Raw genomic sequence first — 23,286 nt, forward strand, 5'->3', positions numbered from 1 at the left:
CTGTCTTCTAATCTTATGATGTTTGTGTTTGCTATGCAGACACTGTTTTGTCAATGTACAGAAATTTACTAGTCTCTTCTCTTTATTGATTCTATTCATTGATCATAATTAGGAAAATATTCTCCAGTCTTTATTATAAAGAAATTTACCCATTTTATTCTAGTACATATCTGGTCACTTTTTTTTTTTTTCACATTTCAGTTTCTGATGCATTCGAAATTTATCACAATGTATAATGTGAGCAATGAACCAAGTATGCACTATTCCATATGAGCATACAATTTTCTGAGCTCTGATTTGAGATCCTGTATTTATTAAGGTTGAGCTTCCCTGTGGACGAGGATTTGTTTCTGGACTTTCTACCGTGTTCCACTATTAAGTCTGGTCATTCATGTGCCAATACCATATAATTTAGTTATAGAAGCTTTATAACATATTTTAATGTCTGGAAGAAGTACTACCACCCCCAACTTTTTAGGATTTCTCTGGCTATCCTTTAGTTATTTTTCCATACACATTTAAAATGAACTAGTATAGCTTTAGAAATGATTCTTATGATATTTTCTTGAGGTTGTATTAAATTTATGAAGTAAATTAGAGAAGGTTATAATTTTTATAACACTGTATTTTCATATCCAAAAACATGGAATGTATTTTCCTGTCCTTAAGTCTATTTCTGTGTATTTTAAGAAATATGATATTTTTAAGTAAAGCATTTAGTAAAGCATGTTATTATAGCCACACTTCCTTAGTTATATTGACAAGTAAGCTAAACTTCCTAACTTGAAATACTCACATTGATTAATATGAAGTCAATAAATGTCTGTCATAGCAGGTAAGTTTCTATTGAAAAATATTCAAGAAATCTATCCTTTATTACTTCATAAATGATTTTTTTCTACCCTAGTTATCAGAAAAATTTAAGTGAGGCTGATAATATTTCCATTTGAATATCCTGTGTAGTATATTTCAGTTCAGTTGCTCAGTCATGTCCGACTCTTTGCGATCCCATGAATTGCAGCACGCCAGGCCTCCCTGTCCATCACCAACTGCCAGAGTTCACTCAAATTCTTGACCATCTAGTCGGTGATGCCATCCAGCCATCTCATCCTCTGTCGTCCCCTTCTCCTCCTGCCCCCAATCCCTCCCAGCATCAGAGTCTTTTCCAATGAGTCAACTCTGCATGAGGTGGCCAAAGTATTGGAGTTTCAGCTTTAGCATCAGTCCTTCCAAAGAACACCCAGGACTGATCTCCTTTATAATGGACTGGTTGGATCTCCTTGCAGTCCATGGGACTCTCAAGAGTCTTCTCCAACACCACAGTTCAAAAGCATCAATTCTTCGGCGCTCAGCTTTCTTCATAGTACCCCATAGTGAAATTAGACCTTTAGTCATATATTCATCGGAGCAGGCAATGGCACCTGACTCCAGTACTCTTGCCTGGAAAATCCCATGGATGGAGGAGCCTGGAAGGCTGCAGTCCATGGGGTCGCTGAGGGTCAGACACAACTGAGCGACTTCAGTTTCACTTTTCACTTTCATGCATTGGAGAAGGAAATGGCAACCCACTCCAGTGTTCTTGCCTGGAGAATCCCAGGGACGGCGGAGCCTGGTGGGCTGCCATCTATGGGATCACACAGAGTCCGACACGACTGAAGTGTGTCGGAAGCAGCCCCAGCAGCAGCATATATTCATATTTACATATAGATGGTCTTAGGGTCAGGTAAACTTTAGCCCTCATACCTTAATTCAATTTAACTGAATGTACAATTAAATACAAGTAGACACAAATTATCTACTCATTAAAATGCGTTAGATCCTGATGAAATTGTTTTCTTTTCTTTTTTTTAAATTTAATTTTATTTTTTAACTTTACAATATTGTATTGGTTTTGCCATATATCAAAATGAATCCGCCACAGGTATACATGTGTTCCCCATCCTGAACTCTCCTCCCTCCCCATACGATCCCTCTGGGTCGTCCCAGTGCACCAGCCCCAAGCACCTTATGTTTATATCTATCTGCATGATCCTCTTTATTATTTTGATCAAATTAAATAAACTGAATAGTAATGCAAAATGTCTATTCATAGAAAAGAAAAACAATCTACCTGAAGCTTGTGCAAGCCTTGTGGTTGGGCTCCTTAATATGTAACAGAACTATCTTTGTAACTTTAGAGACCTAGGTTAGAAGAACTTCCCAAGCAGCATTGTGTGCAGTGGTTCTCATATGAGAGTGGTACCTTGCCATTCATGGGGAATCTGGGAGTAGGTGCGGATATTATTTGTTTGACATATAAACAGTGGGGAGAACAGTGTTACCGTTTTGTAGACAAGACCAGGAAAGCAGATGTTTAGCTACAAATAGAGTCTTTGTGATGGAGAATTATATTGCCCAAGTTCTGGGTGAGGTATTGGACGTTTCCCAGGACATCTGGATTCCTTGCTTTTGTGTTCCATGGTTAGGACACCATTAATTATTCATTCAGAATTCCCACTGAATTCAGATTCCTGTTGAGTGAGGGCATAAGTAGAATCAGACCAGCTGATTATTTGTCATATTATTTATGTGTGACCAGGAGCAAAGTTGTGTGCCTTTTTTCTAGTGGAGCCCATAAATCAATAAACACGATGTAGTATGCCAGAGAATATGAAGCTCAATTTGTGAAGGTCTGTTTTTCATTCTAGTGCTTATATATTTTTGTGCAGGACTTAGATTGAACAGAAATTATTAAAATAATGTTTTCCCTAATGCATGTTCCTGCAGGGAAAAATAAAAACCAGTTAAGGGATACTGAGGCATTGGCATAACTTTATTATTTCCACTTCTCACACTGCAGTAGTTCCATGGCAAGAATATGTACCTTCCTTAACAATGCCAAACAATATTTCACTACTGCTATGAGGATTGTACTTTGAACACTCTTTGTCCTAAATATCTGCTCCATGGTGCAGCAAAGTTGTTCTCCTTTTTCTGAAAAGAAATATTGTTTACAAATTTATGCTCTTGAATCTGCCTACTGAAGTGATGCTTCTTTTCAAGGTGCCATTTCTGGAAACAAGGTCATTAAACTTCAATTGAAAGAGCAGGTCTTATTATTTTAACAGTAATACTTGGCAAGATGTTCTTTGGGAAGTAAGTGTAATTGTTATCATGTGTACTGGCTTAGGGAAAAACAAACAAACAGTAAAAACCAAAAGAAAATGTTAGGTAATCATTTAACACTTTTAAAAGGAAGAAGATATTTACTTCAAAGTTAAACAGATTCATTAAATACATACTGAAACAGAAAACACATGTAAGAAGATTAATGCTGAGTATCAGCAGAAACTTTCTTTTTAAATTCCAAGCACCAAGGATAGCCTACCCAAACTAAAAAGCCTACAGTCCTGCAAGTCACTACTGCAGTCTTGCTTAAATATGTCAGAAGTGGGCACAGGAAATAAGAGTTGGCAGTTTTCCTGCCTGTTATAAAAAGACGGAAGCCCATCATGAATGAAAGCACACAACACTACATTTGCCATCTGCATAGCTTCCAAACCTCTTGTATTTTATAGCAGTAGCCTGCCAAAACCCCAGCAAGCCAAAACCAGAATAAACCCCAATATGAAAGAGAGAATATGGCAAATAATAAAATCATCCAGACAGCAGAGAAGTAAAATTGCAGAAAATCAGCCTGAAATAACAAAACTGTCAAGCAGAGTTGAGAAAGCTAGGAAATGCCTACAAAAGAGGATCTGGAGGAAAAATGAAGGCTGAGGATAATACAAACCATTGTTCAGTTGAAAGGTTTTGCAAAGCAAGTGTGCTGGCTGGTAAGAAAATATTAAGCTTTTCCAGAAAATTGTTACTTCCTAATTTCTAATATTTTAGTTATGTTTGCTTGCGATAAAGCAAACTTTATGTCTTTGAACTGTTGGGTCCCATTTTATTTTGATAAAAGAATAGACTTCCAAGAGATATTCAAAACAAGTCAGGGTTTAATAGCCTTTAATTTGTCATTTGGGATATATTAAAAGTTAGAAGGCAAATAAACATAGCTTGGCAACATTTACAGTTAATAAAGTTCAGTTCATTTTTAAGCAGTTGCTAAGGTGATTTTGACTTTGATTTTTCAGAGGTTACTATTGCAACTCTAGCAATCAAATGTACCAAGCTCCTCCAATATATATTAATAGAAAATCAAGGAGAAACAGGTATATATAGAAATTTTTTGAAGTGACCTAAGCTTCATCTAAGGAATGAAAAGGCAAATTAAAATGAGTTCATGTTTTAGGCTGTAGACCATCTCTATTCCCACTCCAACCCCTCCTCACATTCACAATTCTATCCTAAAAGCAATATTGAAGGTCTCTCTCATTTCCTTAAAAGCTGGAAGATGAAAGTATGGAAGTAAGGTATTTGCCAAACAGATTTAAAAGTGTGTGTGTATGTATCTTTTATTAAATACTCAGTCTTGGTGGTCTTTTCCATCTCTGGCCAAGGCATCTCTTTTGGATTTGGATTCCCCAAATCCAGTTAAAGATGATAATGGACAGTTAGGTTTTCTATCTGGTTGACAATTGCACCTCAGAGCAGGGCTCTGCAGAAATTATCGCTTCTAATGGTCATCTAGAACTGGAAACACTTCCATATTATATCACAAGCCCTTGAGATCTGGACATCCCTTCTACTCAATGTTCAAAGTCTATTGACAAGCCTTGTTCTATTAGGTCCCAGGAAGTGCTCAAGACAGAGAGACTGGGCACACACTAGGCTCAACACACTTTGAGATTGGAGGAAGTGGGTAAATTTTGCAATACTAGGAAACACAGTGATGTTTCTAGTTAGGGTTCTTAAGAATGAGGATGTTTACTTTATCTGTTAGTATATCAAGAAGCATGAAAATAAAGAGTGGGGAGAAAAGAATTGTTAGGGTCAAAGAGAATGTCAATAGAAGAAAGCTATGAGGAGATATTAGGGTTTCCTTGGTAGCTCAGCTGGGAAAGAATTGACTTGCAATGCAGGAGACCCAGGTTCAATTCCTTGATTGGAAAGTTCCCCTGGAGACAGGATAGGCTACCCACTCCAGTATTCTTGGGCTTCCCTGGTGGCTCATACAGTAAAGAATCTGCTTGCAATGTGGGAAACCTTCGATCCCTGAGTTGGGAAGATCCCCTGGAGGAAGGCCTGGCAACCCACTCCAGTTTTCTTGCCTGGAGAATCCCCATGGAATGAGGAGCCTGGTGGGCTACAGTCCATGGGGTCGGAAAGAGCTGGACACAACTGAGTGACTGAGCACAGCACAACATGAGGAGATATTACCTCACTTTGAACTCCTAGAGCTTTATCAAGTAAGGGACAGAGGGGATCCATCTTTTCCCTGGGTGCTTTTGCTCCAGGCTAGGCGTTGCTGCTCCTGAATATATATTCAAGGTGCTCAGAGTCTATGAAGGAAACGGGAGGAGTAAGACACTTGAGTTTCTCTAGGGACTTTTTCTAGGGATGGTGGCAACTCCTTTAAGACAGAAGCATCTCTTAGCTGTTTTTTCAGGCAACCCTGTGCTAATTTCTATTTGTACCAAAAAAATCCTTATCTCAAAGCAGATTAGTGCAGAACAGGGACCCATAGTTTGGTCATAATGAGGATGAACTCAGGGTCCCCTGTAGGGTATTGAGGAGAGCAGGAAGCAAGTGGCTGGTGAGATTATTGCAGATCAGCTTTGAGGTTTTCTGTTTCTAAGAGCACAAAAAGCTCCTTACAAATAGGGGCTGTATCTTTGTATCACTGGTTTTAATCTGTTCTCTGATACACAGTGAGTGCTCAACAAATGGTGTTTCAATAAATGAATATCCCAGTACAGTGTACTCTGAAGTCATTTAATTAGATATGAAGACTGACTCTGCTATTTATTAGGTGTGTAACCTTGGGTAAGTTAATTAATCTCTCCGAACCTCAGTTTCCACATCTATAAAATTATAATTATCATATTCAGATTGCTGTGAATATTAAACAAGAACATTGAAAACACCTAGGACAATGTTTCTTATTTTCTCTCTTCCCTCTGCTCACTTATTTTCCTTGAAATATCTTCCTATCTTTAATTTTTATTTTTTTATTCATTTGCCAAGATTGAGCTCAAGCATGATTTTCTCTGAAGAATTTTTCCCCATCCTGCTTTTCCCTTCTCCTCCCACCTAAGTGGGTATAAGCTTTCCTTTAAGCCCATTTGCTGTTGTATTTGTTTTGCAATCATAATTCAAAGTCCGTGTGGCTATGTTTTATTCAATGACTCATATTTGTGGGATGGGTTGTATTTCTTCTTATTAAAATGTATTTTCCATATGAAAAATATATAAGCAAAATATCCACAAAAAAATCATTACTTGGTTCCAGAGGAAAGTTTCATATGAAAATTGTTCTGTGTAGCAGGAAATCTATGAATCCTTAGTTTGCTATGTGAGATGAACCTGTATAGATCAGTTTAAAAAGTTTGGCATCAATAATAATTTTTTTCTATTACCTATCTAGAACTTATATCAATGAATCTTTGTACTATGTATCACTTGACAAGGACAATAAACAAGATTCTTTATGAAAAAATGTTATTCAAATGTGCAAATTAGAAGAATAAATTATGGTTCTAGTCCAATGAATGGTCAACCTGATCCTCCTTTTTTGGCTAGTCTTGAGTATGGTTTATGCTTGATTATGGTGGATGCTTTTGAACTGTGGTGTTGGAAAAGACTCCTGAAAATCCCTTGGACTGCAAGGAGATCCAACCAGGTCATTCTAAAGGAGATCAGTCCTGGGTCTTCATTGGAAGGACTGATGCTGAAGCTGAAACTCCAATACTTTGGCCACCTGATGCAAAGAGCTGACTCATTGGAAAAGACTCTGATGCCAGGAAAGATTGAGGGCAGGAGGAGAAGGGGATGACAGAGGATGAGATGGTTGGGTGGCATCATCGACTCAAAGGACATGGGTTTGGGTGGACTCCGGGAGTTGGTGATGGACAGGGAGGCCTGGCATGCTGTGGTTCATGGGGTTGCAAAGAGTCAGACTCAACTGAGCGACTGAACAGAGTATGGTTTAAGATGATATTCTAACAGCTTTTCTAATGAAATATCTTTTGATAACAGATGTTATAAAATATCTATTTCATAACAAAGAAAATAAGAAATAAAGAATTAGGGATAAAAGAATCAAAATCTAAGTAGAACTGAATTGAAATAGTCCTTAATTGCAATAGTTTTTAAAGATGACCTAATTCATTGCCTACAATTGTTCTACAGGCAAGGAATCAGATCCAGAGGGGAGACTTGGTTAAATCGCAAAACTGGTAAGTAGCAAAGAGCAGAAGAGATTACAGTTTTGGCTCTTTTTTCTCACCACTACAAGGTATTATTTGTATTTCTGCTTGTTTAATTTTCTCACTTGGAAAGCCATTGTCCTTATGTAAGTTTTAAGCTGAGTCCATCTGATGCAAAGACAAAAGGCTCAAGAGTAGAATATTCAGAAAACTGTTTGCTATTAGGGAGGCATATAGTTAATCATGGTTAGTTGAATGGCTTTACTTTCCTTAAAATATGACTTTAGGTAGGGGAGTAGCAGATCCAGCATTCTCACCTCCAAAGCAGTGTATGAGGAAGAATCTGAAAAGGTAAGACATTTGTGTTAATTCCTTGTTCTGGGGTGGTCTCACTGTAAAAACGATTGTTACTCCATCATGCAATAGAAATGTGAGAACTGTTGAGTATTTAAATTGCAAATAGGATATTTTTTAATACATTTTCTAAAATACTGCATAATTCAGAGTTATTACTGTACTCCTATGGGGAAGAGAGTCTTAGCACTTCTTTATTAGCTTTAGTTTCCAGTAATCAATCAGTAATTACATAATAAAGAGATGGAATTGGATGTTTAGCACAAAAATATGTAACTGCCACATGTTCCTGTATTATAATTAGCCCTTGACTGTGATCATCAGTGGGGAGAGAAGTTGGAATACCATCTCTCTGGGACTCCCTGGAAAGCCCAGCTGAGATGGACCTTGAAGAATCTCTTCTACTCTTGTTCCTCTCTTTCTGATAGTGAAAATGATGTTTAACTCCTTATTGTGAATAACGCCACTGCAGAATTACTTGAACGCATGAAGCTACATCCTTGCTACAATGAACATTCTCACTCTAGCCTGTGCAAAATGAGCAGATGTTTAGCGCCTTCTGTCCATGATATAATTGAAATGCTTAAAAGTACCCTCCGAAATTGAACACTGACTGAATGTTTGATAATATTAAGAATATATCAAGGTAAGTTTTTAGAAATGACGATCATATTGTGGTTATGTTTGTTAAAAACAAAACAACAGGCACCAAATGGGGCGGCTTGTGCCAGATCGTGTGTTACCAAACTGAGGCTTAATTATACTTTTGGCTCTCTCCAAATGTGGTCATAGGTTGGGAATCACATGATCAGTGCTCGTTAGGTAATTGTTCTGACAGACCCCACCATCCTCTGAAGGAAAGCAATCTTTCCATAACCACTCCGCTTTTAAGCCTAGTATACTTCCTTGTTCCTGCTACTTTCTGCCCGTAAAAGTCTTTCATTTTGTACCATTCCTAGGAGTTCCTTTCTATCTGCTAGATTAAATCCTGCCTGATTCATGTTTTACTGAAGAAAGCCAATAAGATCTTCAAAATTTACTAAGCTGAATTCTGTTTTTTAAAATAATTTTTATAAAGAGTCCTTAATATTTAGAGGTATATATGGAAGTATTTTTGGGTGACATAATATGACATCTGCAATTTTCTTCGAAATAACTATGTAGCGGGGTAAGTGGAAAAATATGTGAAATAGGACTGGCTACAAATTGGTAATTGTTGAAGGAGGATAGTCTTTATAATTTTCTCTTTACTTTGTTAATGCTTGAAAATTTTATTATAAATTATAAAAAAGATAAAATACATAAAATATATTTTTTCCTGTTTCAGACAAGGCTGCCAGCATGGTTGATCAAACTCTATCAGTTAATCCACTTTCATGAATTAAAAACTCTTGTAACTCTAATAAAGTATTAATGCAAAAACCAGAGTTGAGGGTAGGGGAAAATTTAACAAAACAAGAACCAAACCTACCTATTAATTCTTGACACATGTTAACTTTGTTATTATTGATAACATGAGGGCATATTATTTAAATTTAATATTTGATGTATGGCAAAACCAATACAATATTGTAAAGTAATTAACCTCCAATTAAAATAAATAAATTTATATTAAAAAAAAAGAAAGTATTGGACACTTTCTATGTACCAACCACTATGTTAAATGCTGGGAATATAAAGATGGTTAGACATCATCTATAACTATATAATGTATTTTAAGTGGTGTAACATAAGTTAGAATAAAGTGCTGGAGGAACCAAAATGAAAGAACAATTTTTCTTCAGTGGTTGAGAATAAGGACCATGAAAAGGAGATAACTGAGCTAGACTATGATTGAGGAGGAGTTTGCTGTGTAGAAACATCTGTTTTTAAATAGGATTATCAAGGATTATTTAATTTGTGTTACCCTCTGCATAAGGAAATTTGCTGAGGGAGCGTTCATCTGCGTGTTCCGTGGTTCCATGTGGTTTCCAGTGGCCCACCATTGACAGGGGCCTTAGGCCACGATTCATTTATTCATTTGATCAGAATGACTTGCTTAGGAGAAATAAGTTGATAAAAGGGGAAATGGCCCCGTAAGAAACTGAGAGGATGGTATGCTAACAGCGCTAGTTTTGCCAGGTGTTAATTTCAGTGTGATGGAAAAGTATCCCTAATTGATAAACTCTTCTATCTAGCTTTATAGTACTTCACTTTTTACATAGCATCCTCAAGATCCACTCCTGGGGACGCTCTCCTGGTTCCTGTTGCTAGGTACAGGTTAGGTCCTACAGGTCTTTCAACATACAATCTCTCTTTTGGTACGCCCAGCATTTCAGATATGGGCCATGTTGTGACTTGACTCTGTTTATGGATGTGATGACCCGGGAGATAGAGGGACAAATCCTTCAGGCCATGCCTTGTCTTGGAAAAACCTTGCTTTATTTGAGGTATTTTCATCTTCACACAAGCGTGGGATTGAGGGCACAGGACTGCATCTTCTAACAGTAGGTGAGAGCTAGTCCACTTTCACAGAAGCAGAGGGTTCAGGGATATCTACAGTTTGTTTCTCAAGTGAACAAATGAACCTTTGTTCATCTTCTCAAATGAACCTTTCCTAAATTTCCCATTCCTTTACTCTCAGAGCTTCCCTGGTAGCTCAGAGTTAAAGAATCTGCCTGCAATCCAGGACACCCAGGTTTGATCCCTGGGACAGGAAGATCCCCTGGAGAAAGGGAATGGCAACCCACTCTAGTATTCTTGTTTGGAAAATCCCATACATAGGGGAGCCTGGTGGGCTACAGTCCATGAGGTTGGACACAACTGAGCGACTAACACTAAACAGCCAATAATTACTATCATAATATCTATTTAGTTTTCTTATTACTATGTATAGCTGTCTAAAATGAATATGCTTATTATCTTCACTGGCCACTAGAATGCACATTTCATAAGAGTAAGGAGCATTTGTTAGTGTAACCACATTGCATAGGATAGTATCTAGCTAAGAAATAGTATCTATTTCTTTCCTAGATAGACTGATTAATTTTGCATCCACATGGGTGATATTCTGCCCATCTAGATTTCCTCTACCAGGCCAGCTTATTGGTCCCTTAGTTGCTATAAACGTTGGTTGCTCACAGCTCCTCTTACCCAAAGATTCACCTTAATTAAATGAAAGCCACCCCACCCAACAAGCAAATTCCCTCATACCAGGGCAGTCCACAGTCAGCCTCTGGCCCTTTTGCTCCCCAAAGGATCTGGCTAAAGCTAGAATCCAAACAAAGTACATCTGAGTCTAGCTCCTTACTATCAATTCAGTTCAGTCGCTCACTCATGTCCAACTCTTTGCGATCCCATGAATCGCAGCACACCAGGCCTCCCTGTCCATCACCAACTCCAGGAGTTCACTCAGACTCACGTCCATCGAGTCAGTGATGCCATCCAGCCATCTCATCCTCTGTCGTCCCCTTCTCCTCCTGCCCCTAATCCCTCCCAGCATCAGAATCTTTTCCAATGAGTCAACTCTTTGCATGAGGTGGCCAAAGTACTGGAATTTCAGCTTTAGCATCAGTCCTTCCAAAGAACACCCAGGGCTGATCTCCAGAATGGACTGGTTGAATCTCCTTGCAGTCCAAGGGACTCTCAAGAGTCTTCTCCAACACCACAGTTCAAAAGCATCAATTCTTCGGCGCTCAGCCTTCTTCACAGTCAAACTCTCACATCCATACATGACCAATCGAAAAACCATAGCCTTGACTAGACGGACCTTTGTTAGCAAAGTAATGTCTCTGCTTTTGAATATGCTATGTAGGTTGGTCATAACTCTCCTTCCAAGGAGTAAGTGTCTTTTAATTTCATGGCTGCTGACTCTCTTTTGAGGACTCTGAGAGTCCTGAGAGTAAAGTGAGTGTTAGTCACTCAGTCATATCTGACTCTTTGTGACCCCATGGACTGTAGCCTGCCAGGCTCCTTTGTCCATGGGATTCTCCAGGTAAGAATACTGTAGTGGTTTGCCATTTCCTTCTCCAGAGTATCTTCCCAATGCTGGAATTAAACCTTGGTCTCCTGCACTGCAGGTGGATTCTTTACCAACTGAGCCACCAGGGAAGCCTGATTGCTGAGTAGTGTCTTAATTTGATACTTATTAGTTAGCAAGACATGAGAGAACATGCAAAATGTAGTAAAGAATTTGCTTTTTTTTTTTTTCCTCTGAAGAAGTGAGAAGCTACTGAAGTTCTTTAAGTAATGAATAGGTTGTTATGAATCCATTCAGGGAGAGAGTCTGTGTATATAAAAGTGTATATGTATACATGTTTATATGTAGATATGTATATAGAAATAGATGAATATAGACATACATATGTATATTTTAAAATTAGACTAATACACTCTACTTTGTTTTTTATGTAGTACATCAGTAGATAATCCTGCCTTACTCTTTTTAGATTATATAGTATTCTGTTATGGATTTAACATTCAACTTACAGTGATAGATATTCACATTATTTCTAACCGTTTGCTAATATGAAGATTTCTTCCATGAACATTTTTGAACATGTACATTTGTGTACCTATGTAAGTATATTTGTGGGATACATTTCTAGAAATTGAAAGTGGTATCAAATCTTAAATTCCCCAGGTTTTGCCAAACAGCTCTCCATAGTTTCTATCGATTTATGCTCCCACCCACAGGATTTGAAAGTGTCTTGTTTTCTCATCTCTTCATCAAATACTGTTATGTTCAGACTTTTTGATGTTGATGATCATGTTTTTTTTTCCAATCTAAATTGGATGTGTGATATACTGTTTTAATTTAAATTGTTTGTATTTTGATTAAATTTGAATGTGTGTGTGACGATCTGTGTGTATTGTCTTATACAATACAATAAGCCTGTATTGTATATAGGCTTAAAAGTTACTTGAGTGCAGAAGAGTGTATGTTGTAGAGATATTTAGATATTTAGAGATATTTAGATTTTAGAAATACTTTGAAGGTAAAATCAAAATTGGAAAAGATCCTGATACTGGGAAAGATTGAAGGCAGGAGAAGAAGGGGATGACAGAGGATGAGATGGTTGGATGGCATCACTGACTCAATGGACATAAGTTTGAGCAAGCTCTGGGAGTTGGTGATGGACAGGGAAGCCTGGCGTGCTGCATTTCATGAGGTCACAAAGAGTTGGACATTACTGAGTGACTGAACTGAACTGACTAATGAGAGGTTTGGGTCTGTATAATGTATCTCCAAAATTACAAACCATTGAAAGTTACATTCATGTAGTTTTCCCAAAATTCAGCTCACAGGCTGCCTTTGGAATGAGAAATTTCCTGACTTCTTCAGAAAGGTGGATAGCTCCTCTTGTGCTCCATTAGTCTCTGCATATATATCTGCTCAAGTCCTTACCACATTATGTGTGCATTTTTTAAAAATTGACTTCCAAAGTCTTATACACTTATATAGCAAATATCCAAACAATACAAGAATGCCTGCTGTAAGCAGGTATATTGTTATTTTGTTCTTTAAACCTATTTCTGAAAGGGAATTCCTTAGGGTCTGACTTGTACAAATCTCAAAATTTTCACTATTGTATTCTTTGCATATAAAAGTATAAAATTCATTTATACATACAGTTTTAAAATATCATGATCAAATAATATATACTATTAACTTTTTCAATATTAGTGTACTCTTTTTTCCTTGTTAATGCATACAAATCTGTCTAATCCTTTTTCAGAACTCATAGAGGATTTCATTAAATGGATATAACCTAATTGATTAAGATATTTCTGTATAAACCGGGCTGCCTCTAGTTTTTCCCCATTACTTATAATGCTACTATAAATCTGTCTGTCTGTTTATCCATCCATCCATCTACCTATCTTAAAGAACTTATACTTTCATTTCAGTTGGATACATTCCCAGAGTCAGATTTGGGGGGCAAAAGTTAGGCAGTTTTGTAGTTTAATAGATGTTTCCAGATTACTTTTTCCAAAAATTTATCATAATTTCTAAACTTACCAACAGTGTCTGAGAGAAAATATTTTCCTAAGCTCTTATCAGTGCTAAATGCTGTCAGTCTTTAAAGATCTTATCAAATTTTTGGACAAAATTTTGGCACTTTCTTATCTTTATAATTTCCATATTTTTCTAACTACTAATGAAATTGTGATTCTTCAGTATTTTCTCATATGTAAAATATCTTTTCATAGCATTTGTCCCTTTTCATAGTGTGTAGTTTATACATTTTAGAGCTCTTTTTTTAAAATTTGCAATATTACAGGTTGTTTAAAGTGTTTTTCTCTTTATCTTTTGACTTTGCTTATGGGGTCTATGGCTATGTAGTTTTTCTTCATGGAAACATATCTACATTTTATTTTTATACCTATAAATATCTACTGTTATTTAAGAAGATCTCCTGAAGTGTAAGGTTATAAAATATTCTCCTAGATTTATTTTAAAAGTTTTATCATTTTCCTTTTACATGTAGCTCTTTGATGTACCTGTAGTGAAAATTTTGATATTGTATATTAATATTAAATTTTTCCAGCTAATGATGGATCTTATAAAAAAAGAATCCCCAGGTTCTAAGAATGAGGAAACCAAGGCTCACAGAAGCCAGGTGTCTTGCCCCAAATTACCCAAATTAGTTGTTTATGTCTTACTTATGTTTTCTTCCCCTCTCTGGAATTTGAGCTCATCTGAGTGAAGACCTTGATTGTATTATTTATCATTGACATTATTGTATTGTATTATAATTATTGTATCATTGACAACTGACAGTAAATAGAATGAACAAATTCTCTTAATCATTAGACATGATTCTATCTGCCTTTTGCTGTAAGAAATATTGTTAATATGGTGATACTTATTAAGTACAACAGAGAAGGAGGGTTTCCCACTGTGGAGATGTCCAAGCAAGAAAAACACCAATGTTTCACAACAGGATCAAACGTCAGTGTTCCTAGCCAAGCTCAGGTTTCCTGATGAGGAAAAGGGAGCCTAAAAGATTCAGAGAAAGGAGGAGTGGGGCGGGGATGAGCTGTCTTGGCTAAGTAGAAGTGGCCCCAACCCCTGGTCATCTGAATTAAATACGCATACACACACATTGCTAAAAGTAGCAGTAATTCTGTTGATGTATATACAGAGAGGACTATATACCCCATATAGAGGATCTGGGACATTGCTCTGGCTCCATCATAAACAATCTCTCACTAAGCATCAATGGGTCTGCATTTACTTATCAAATAGAATTATTTCACTTACTCTAGTGCCAGAGGAGAAGGCAATGGCACCCCACTCCAGTACTCTTGCCTGGAAAATCCCATGGACAGATGAACCTGGTGGGCTGCAGTCCATGGGGTTGCTACGAGTTGGACACGACTGAGCGACTTCACTTTCACTTTTCACTTTCATGCATTGGAGAAGGAAATGGCAACCCACTCCAGTGTTCTTGCCTGGAGTGGGGGAGCCTGGTGGGCTGCTGTCTATGGGGTTGCATAGAGTCGGACACGATTGAAGTGACTTAGCAGCAGCAGCAGCAGCAGTGCCAGAATCCGTATCTCTCATATTTAAAAAAAAAAACCAAAAAACAAAAAACACTTCATGAAGGCAATACACTTGCTTACATTTTACAAGTGAGAAAACTACATTTGGGTAAACCAAGGTCACTTAACCCTTAGCAGAGTTTACCTACCTAGTTGGGTCTGACTCTTGAAGACCACAGTCTTTCTAGTTTTAATACATGATGTTGGCAGATGAAATAAACTACAGTGCCATTATCTATTTGGATGTGTGCAGAAGTCCCTTAGCTTTATGAACTTCTTCAGATTCTTAAGTAGTTTGCTACATAGTAATCTTTTCAGGGTTCAAATGCACCCAGATGTGAAGATCTGCCATGTTTCTCTGCTTATGGTCTAAGGAAACTGGAAACTGCAGCAAATTATAATACTGCTGAGATGCTGGAAATAAAAGGAAATGTTTTCTTAGCACATACCCTTCCTAATAGTAATTCCTGTCCTATCTCTTAACATATTACTGACTGGGGAATTTTTCCAGAAATTAATGCTTATGGCCATAATACATCTCTGGTCAATAATGTGTTAATTAAAGTGGACAGTAGAATAGTCATACCTAGCTGAGAGGGTTGGGGATCAGTATACATCACCACAGCAATTGGAACCCCAAAGCAGCCATCATCAGTCCAAAATGCCTTCAGTACAGACGTTGCCCTGTTTTCAGTGTGCAGTGCAGAAGGGAGACAATCCAAGGGCAAGAAACATCATACGGCCATTTAGCTGCTAAGACTTAATTTTGTAGCTATTAGGATAACAAATTATGAAGTATTGGCAAGTTCTCACATAGTTCCATCAAAGTTTCACTCTGCCTTTGAACGTAGCGACACCTTTTCTCCAAACTTCTTGTGAATTGCAGAATCACGGTAGGTACTCTTAGTAGAAAACTCCATCAAAAAACTGGAAATAGAACTGCCTTATGATCCAGCAATCCCACTGCTGGGCATACACACTGAGGAAACCAGAAGGGAAAGAGACACGTGTACCCCAATGTTCATCGCAGCACTGTTTATAATAGCCAGGACATGGAAGCAACCTAGATGTCCATCAGCAGATGAATGGATAAGAAAGCTATGGTACATATACACAATGGAGTATTACTCAGCCATTAAAAAGAATACATTTGAATCAGTTCTAATGATGTGGATGAAACTGGAGCCTATTATACAGAGTGAAGTAAGCCAGAAGGAAAAACACCAATACAGTATACTAACGCATATATATGGAATTTAGAAAGATGGTAACAATAACCCTGTGCACGAGACAGCAAAAGAGACACTGATGTATAGGTCAGTCTTATGGACTCTGTTGGAGAGGGAGAGGGTGGGAAGATTTGGGAGAATGGCATTGAAACATGTATAATATCATGTATGAAACGAGTTGCCAGTCCAGGTTCAATGCACGATACTGGATGCTTGGGGCTGGTGCACTGGGACGACCCAGAGGGATGGTATGGGGAGGGAGGAGGGAGGACTGTTCAGGATGGGGAACACATGTATACCTGTGGCGGATTCATTTTGATATTTGGCAAATCTAATACAATTATGTAAAGTTTAAAAATAAAATTAAAAAAAAAGAAACTTCCTAAGGAGAAAAAAAAAAAAAGATGTAAACTGCCATCATACTCTACTGTGAAATGCTGTGATGTAAAACAGCAGCTGAAGGATCATCAGTCATTTGTCCAAATGGACACACTGAAATAAATGAATATAATGAATTTCTTTAGATGAGAGCTGTGATTTTGGTGTCCCCAAACATGTGGCTCAAACATCAGTGTCAAATCCTGCTCAGCTGAATTCTGCTTAAAGATCAGCTGCTTGTTTCACTTTTGAGTAAGTAGAAAACCTGAAAGCCTGATTGACATTTCATCTCAGTTTTGAATATGGGATGGGAGGCATTTTTTTCCAAGTGTTCAGACGTATTTGCCTGAAGTAGTTGTGTTTATCTCAGAAGTATTTGTAGATAACACTACAAACTTCTGCAACACCTTGCCTGACATTCAATCCTTTTGTTTCTACTTGTATCACCGAGAGATGCTAAAAACCTCAATAGGCAAATCCTGCTGCTGCTGCTAAGTCACTTCAGTCATGTCCAACTCTGTGGGACCCCAGAGACGGCAGCCCACCAGGCTCCCTCGTCCCTGGGATTCTCCAGGCAAGAACACTGGAGTGGGTTGCCATTTCCTTCTCCAATGCATGAAAGTGAAAAGTGAAAGGGAAGTCGCTCAGTTGTGTCCAACTCTTCGTGACCCCCATGGACTGCAGCCTTCCAGGCTCCTCCGCCCATGGAATTTTCCAGGCAAGAGTACTGGAGTGGGGTGCCATTGCCTTCTCTGAGGCAAATCATAGTGATGACAAAGATTCAAGTTTTTAATTTTATGCTTTCTCTCAGTAACCCCAGTCTCTCTTCTCACTGTGCCTTCTGCTAGCATCCTAGGTCTTGATTAAAAATACACAGATGACAGAGCCTCTGATTTCCTAGCATAGAGAATACTCAAGTTAGGTATACTTATGTTTTTCCTCTGAAAGTTATTTTCTGTTTACAAACAAACTGTTATCTAATAAACTTGTAAAATACCAAGAAAAATTTACCGTTCTCTGGAAAAAGATTCCGAGGCAGGTTGTGTTGGTGGAGGGTTGGGCCAGTGTCCCATGATTCCGCTTGGAGTCATTAGTAGAGGAGTCAGGGATGCCTGAAGCTCACAGGACCTGATAGTCTTACTGAGAGGAGCATTTGGGTCTATGTGCAGGATGCATCCAGCTCCTGTTATACTCCCTTTCTTGATAGGCTGGGCACAAAATAGAGGGTTTTGTAGGCATGAGAATAGTCTTGCAAGCCAAGACCGGGGCCTTGCAGATGACTGCTTTCAGCTCCTGGAGATCCTGTGGGAAGTTGAGGCCATGGGCAATCTCTCCTGCTGCAGTTTCTTGTCAGACAATCAGGAAAGAGCCACTGAGACTATCCTGTGGTCATCCCTCTCTCCACTTAGTGACACGATAATTCTCATTTAAGAAAAGGTAATTAAGAAACTAGTTCCTGCTCTGGGTGATAAAGGAAAACACACAGTTTATGGAAGAGTATCTTGAGCTACTTAATGCCTTGAATCTTCTTTTTCCTGTCAACCATGGTTTCCTCTCTACCTCATGCAATGTGTGCCAGTGATTTTAACTCAGTTTAACACTAGAACAAACAAATGGTTTTCTTGAAGAGTATGCAGATCTACTGCTTCAATGTATGAGTATACACAAAGGCCTACTCTTTCTCAGTACCCTTGAGTAATTTTCATGAATGTCAACAGGGGTTGTGAATGTATCTCAATAAAAAATTAAATGCATTTGTAAACCCTTCATACAAACCCTGTTTTGTGTATATTTTGTAAATGACGAACTTTGCTCTTATTCGTTTCTCTAAGTTGAGGCAATATGCATCAATGTTCATTTCTTTAAATGTCATGATTGTGCATTTTCTGCATTGAAAAAATTAATCAGAAATATAGATGTCGCCAAAATTAATTTCATGCCAAGTTCCATGGTGTAGGAAGAATACATGACTGATGGATGATGGTATTTTCAATGATGTGGTTGTGGTCATGGTTTTTTAAAAACTGCAGTTTTGAAATTGACAATGCATCATCATAATCCTTTTATTCATGCAGGAAACGCCCACTTAAAATAGTTTTCTTTTTTCTTCTGAGTTCCTGTAGGCAGACAATTGTCACAATCAAGTTGCATTGAAACCCTTCATTCATAAAAGATAACATCTGAGATGTATCAATGAAACATTCATGACCTGTGCTTTATAAGCAGTAAGCAGTGACTTTCAAACTGCCCAATTCTTTTCTTTGAAAATGATAAAAAAAAATAGCACCTGCATAGACGTGTATGTGTGTGTGCACATGCGCTTGTGTGTGTATATGCACGCATCTCTACACGTTATTGTAATGAGAAGTCATGCAGTGATGGCCTGGTATCTTTGAGTGCAGAAGCCGTGTCTGTTCAATCAACAATGTAGTCTTAATGCCTTACAGCTGGGCCTCAAGAGTAAGTGCCTATGAAAATTTGGAAAATACATTTGCAAATGATGTTCTAGAGCCCTCTGGGCTCCACAGATAGGCAATGTGAGCCTACATATCAATTTAATTGAGAGTCAAAGTGTGGTCCTTCAAAGTTTCATTTTTCCAAGAATATCCTGCCGTGGTCAAGACGGATGTGTGAATATTTGCCTTATGGATTTTATGTTGTTTGCATTCTTGTTTACAGGAAGTGATAATTGTAAAAATTGAATGGTGACAGTATACTAAGAGTTGTTATTTTGGCAGTACACTAAGAATATTTGGTTAAAAGCAGAAAAAGAGCTGGAATGGAAAATGTTTTAATATCCAGGGCTTCCCAGGTGGCTCAGTGGTAAAGAACTTGCCTGCCAATGTAGAAGATGCAGGTTCAATTCTTGGGTCAAGAAGACCTCCTGGAGAAGGAAATGGTAACCCACTCCAGTGTTCTTGTCTGCAGAATCCAATGGATGGAAGAGCCTGGTGGGCTACAATCCATAGTGTTGCAAAAGAATCAGACATGAATTTGTGATTTAACAAAAATGATGCATTGCAATTTATTTTTAAAAGTATTCATGAAAGAATCATCAATAATTTTATGCAAATTGAACATGGAGATCATTTACAATGTAGCTATTTATCAGCTAAAGTCCATAAAAGTGTTTCTTGGGCCAGCTACCTGATATACAATGATGTCTTTGGTTTCCTTTTCCAGTGGGAAAAATCTATTAGAAATTCTATTTAACACATAAAATAGCAGCAGCACCCACTGACTAGAGAGGTTGCATAAGGATTGTGAAATCTGGGTGTTTTAAATTCTACCTTAGTTTGAACATATTCAGAAATTCCTTTCTCTCCTTTGGAAACATTCTTTATGAGATCTTGACATTTTATAGTCACAGAAGTTTCCTTAAGTACTTGCAGAGAACTTTTTATTCAGATTTAGGAGAAAGAATACACAGATTTATTTTATTATTGTAAAAGTTAGAATATAGGAAAATAGCAAGTTAAGAAGGAACACACATTAGGTATGTATAGTTTTCTATTTCTCTGGCCCCTTTTTTTTAAATAGACCCAAATTAGTATGGAAAACATGCAACTTAATTCCCTTTTTATTACCTTAAATATAAGAAATCATAATACAGTAGGAGATTAGAGGAACATTTCTGAAACTTATATAAAACTAGAGACTGCTTCCTATAAGCAGATTTGGGAATTTAAATGCCTGATTTCCTCCTGAAAATTTATGTCTTTTCATAAATGCATGTTTTTCTAAAAACACACTGATAAGATTTAGGTCACAAACAAGGTTTTTAAATACAGATGAGGAGAGACTGTTTAATGTGGAATTTGAAGTTTTTTGCCTTGTCTCGTTTCCTTGTGTTGAGTCAGTTTTACTTAGACTGAGCGGGGACTGAGGGAAAAGTAAGATACGTTCCCATTTGAACCTTTAGTAATCATGCAGTATTCAGAACTCCAGAAATTTTTACAGTGGTTCTGAATGTTTTCCTGTAGAGCAGGAAGTCATCATGAACTCAAAAATGTGAAAGTCTCCTAATTATGACCATATTGGGCTTGGAAAAACTAAAATCCATTTTTAAAGTCCATTTCTTCCTATGAATAGTGATGAAAATGACCTTCACCTTGCTGCTCTCCATGCATTACATTCAGTACTCATCCCTTTAATAAATATTTTTTGAGCACCTACTCTGAACTTGGTACTGTCAAGGCCATTGGGAAACACAGCTATAAAATATCTAAAGAGATAGATCTTTAATATTAGGAAATGAAAAGAGCTATAAATAAACATAAAATATGAATGGACCTAGAAAATGACAAGGCCTATAGCTCTACATTTGTTGGTCAGGAAAGATTTCTCTGAGGAGGTGATATTTGAACAAAAACATGAATGAGGTAATGAATAAAGTGAGGATGTGACCCGTGTGTAAATCTGACGGATTGATGTTCCAGAGAAAGGAAACCACAGGTGCAAATAACTGAAGGCATGTGTGTATTTGGTGTGTTGAATGGCCATGAAGGAGAGGAAAAGGATAAGAAGTGAAGTCAGAGGTGTAGGCAGGCTCTGCATCATGCAGGTCCTTCTAGGGGTGGTGAGCCCTAAGTCCAAGTGTTGGATCCTAAGTGTTCTCATTCTAGCAGAGACTTTACTTAGGAGGCCGGTGTACATCTCAGCTGGAGATGGTAGTGAATCGGACAGGTGGGATGGTGGTGAAATTGTAAGAAGTCATTGGATTTGTTGGTAGATTGGATGTAGATTATATCATCAGTGGCAACTGATAATAGAAAATTTCCAACTGAATCTTTCCAAGCTTATTTTCAGATGTTGTTATTCTTGAGCCACTATATTTTATTGGACTTTAAAAATATGTAATAGAGAGTAGTTTTGTCTGCTCTGAAAATCTATGAAGTTTGTAAAAACCCCCAGATGATTTTGCCATTCCTTCATCTTCATGTGGCTGGTTCTGTCTTAAAGCCCTAGCCTTCTCTTAAGTTGACATTAAGCTCATAGGCATCAAATGGACCTTCATGTTCTAGCTCTAATCATAAAATCCAGTTCACAAATCATGTTCCTTTATTGCTAGCCCATCCTTCATTCTTCGTTAATTAACTCAGTCAACAAGTATTTGTCCCTTTAACAAATATTTATAAGAGTATCTTCTTACTGTGTGCTAAGGATCCAGGATTATAAAAACAGACAATATTTCACCCTCAGGCAAATTGCTTTCAGAGGAAGGGAGGGAAACTAAATGGATGAGTAAATGTATAGAGTTGACCATGAGCTGGTCAGCACAGTGAGACAACTAAAGCAAGAAGGGACAGAGGACAACTCTGAGATGGGGGAAAGAAAGGAGTATTACAGTTTTGATTGAATGTCAAGGCCCCTTTGAAAAGATGATATCAGAGAAAAAAACCTTGAAGTTAGTAAGGGGACAAGCCATGTGTGTACGTGGCACAAAATCATTCCAAGGAAAGGAAACCTCCTCTGCAGACACATGGAGGTGGGAGTGTGCTCAGTGAGTTCTTGGAATGGTAAGGACACCAGTATGGTGAAGGAGCTTGATTAAGAGAAAGCCGAGTGCCAGATGGGGCAAAAAGTGCCAGATGGGGCAGCTGGGGCTGGGGGACAGGTGAGTAGATCTTAGAAAGAAGACATGGGAAGATTTTGAATAGGGAAGTTACATGTACTTGTGTTGGAATCAGTGTTGCTATGTTTAGAATGAGAATGGAAGGTAGAATAAAATATAGAAGAAAATAGATTGGGAGATTGTGGCATTATTGCCATTACCTGTGGCACAGGCATGGTGCCTGTACATGTTCTAAGATTTACTTGCTGTCCTTAGGAGTCAGTCACTCTCACTACTGAATGATTTATCCCATATGCATGGAAGGTGGTTGTTCTTGTTTTTTAAACCAGTTTTCTTCCTTTGCTGTTGATATTGTAAGCCTCCTCTTACAGAACTTTATGTCTTCTCAGTATGTCATTTGTTTTACCAAGAATTGCAAAGGATAGGGCAAATAATGCTTGTGAAACATCTTAAGATTAAGCCAAGCACTGTGAATATTCTGAATATACTGAAGATTGTGAAATTACAGATACTAATGCTAATGCCATCTCTAGGAAGTGGGCAGATTGATCTACTTTGTGTGTGTGTGTGTGTGGAGTACAATCAATATAATTTGGTTGGTATCTATGAAAATGCAGAAGTTGAAAATTAAAGTGGGGCAGTCCCTGTCCACATTGCCATTAATCCTCAGGTATATAATTATACTTATATATGTTTTGTACAGACATATTCACTGTGAAGTTTATTTTCTGTCCCCAGATTATAGTTCACCACTTTAAAGAAATGGACTGTATGGTGATCCTTTATAATCTCTTAACAGTAGCCAGATTTCACAAGACTCATTTCATATTGTATTTCTATGACATGTCTGACTGGAGGGTTTGTGTCGAGCTTCTCTACTAAAGAAGAGTGAACACTGAAACAAAAGTGGGAAGTTTTTTTATTTATTTTC

At 37.7% G+C, this 23,286-nt stretch overlaps 1 pseudogene; it reads right to left on the reverse strand.

Annotated features, from left to right (window-relative positions):
* The window catches only part of LOC109560987 (RBPJ-interacting and tubulin-associated protein 1 pseudogene), a 195,471-nt pseudogene extending 172,901 nt beyond the window's left edge, over positions 1-22,570 (reverse strand).
* Positions 22,571-23,286: the final 716 nt, after the last annotated feature.

This window comes from Bos indicus, chromosome 7 (assembly GCF_029378745.1).
Source record: "Bos indicus isolate NIAB-ARS_2022 breed Sahiwal x Tharparkar chromosome 7, NIAB-ARS_B.indTharparkar_mat_pri_1.0, whole genome shotgun sequence".
In the NCBI taxonomy this organism is placed as follows: Eukaryota; Metazoa; Chordata; class Mammalia; order Artiodactyla; family Bovidae; genus Bos; species Bos indicus.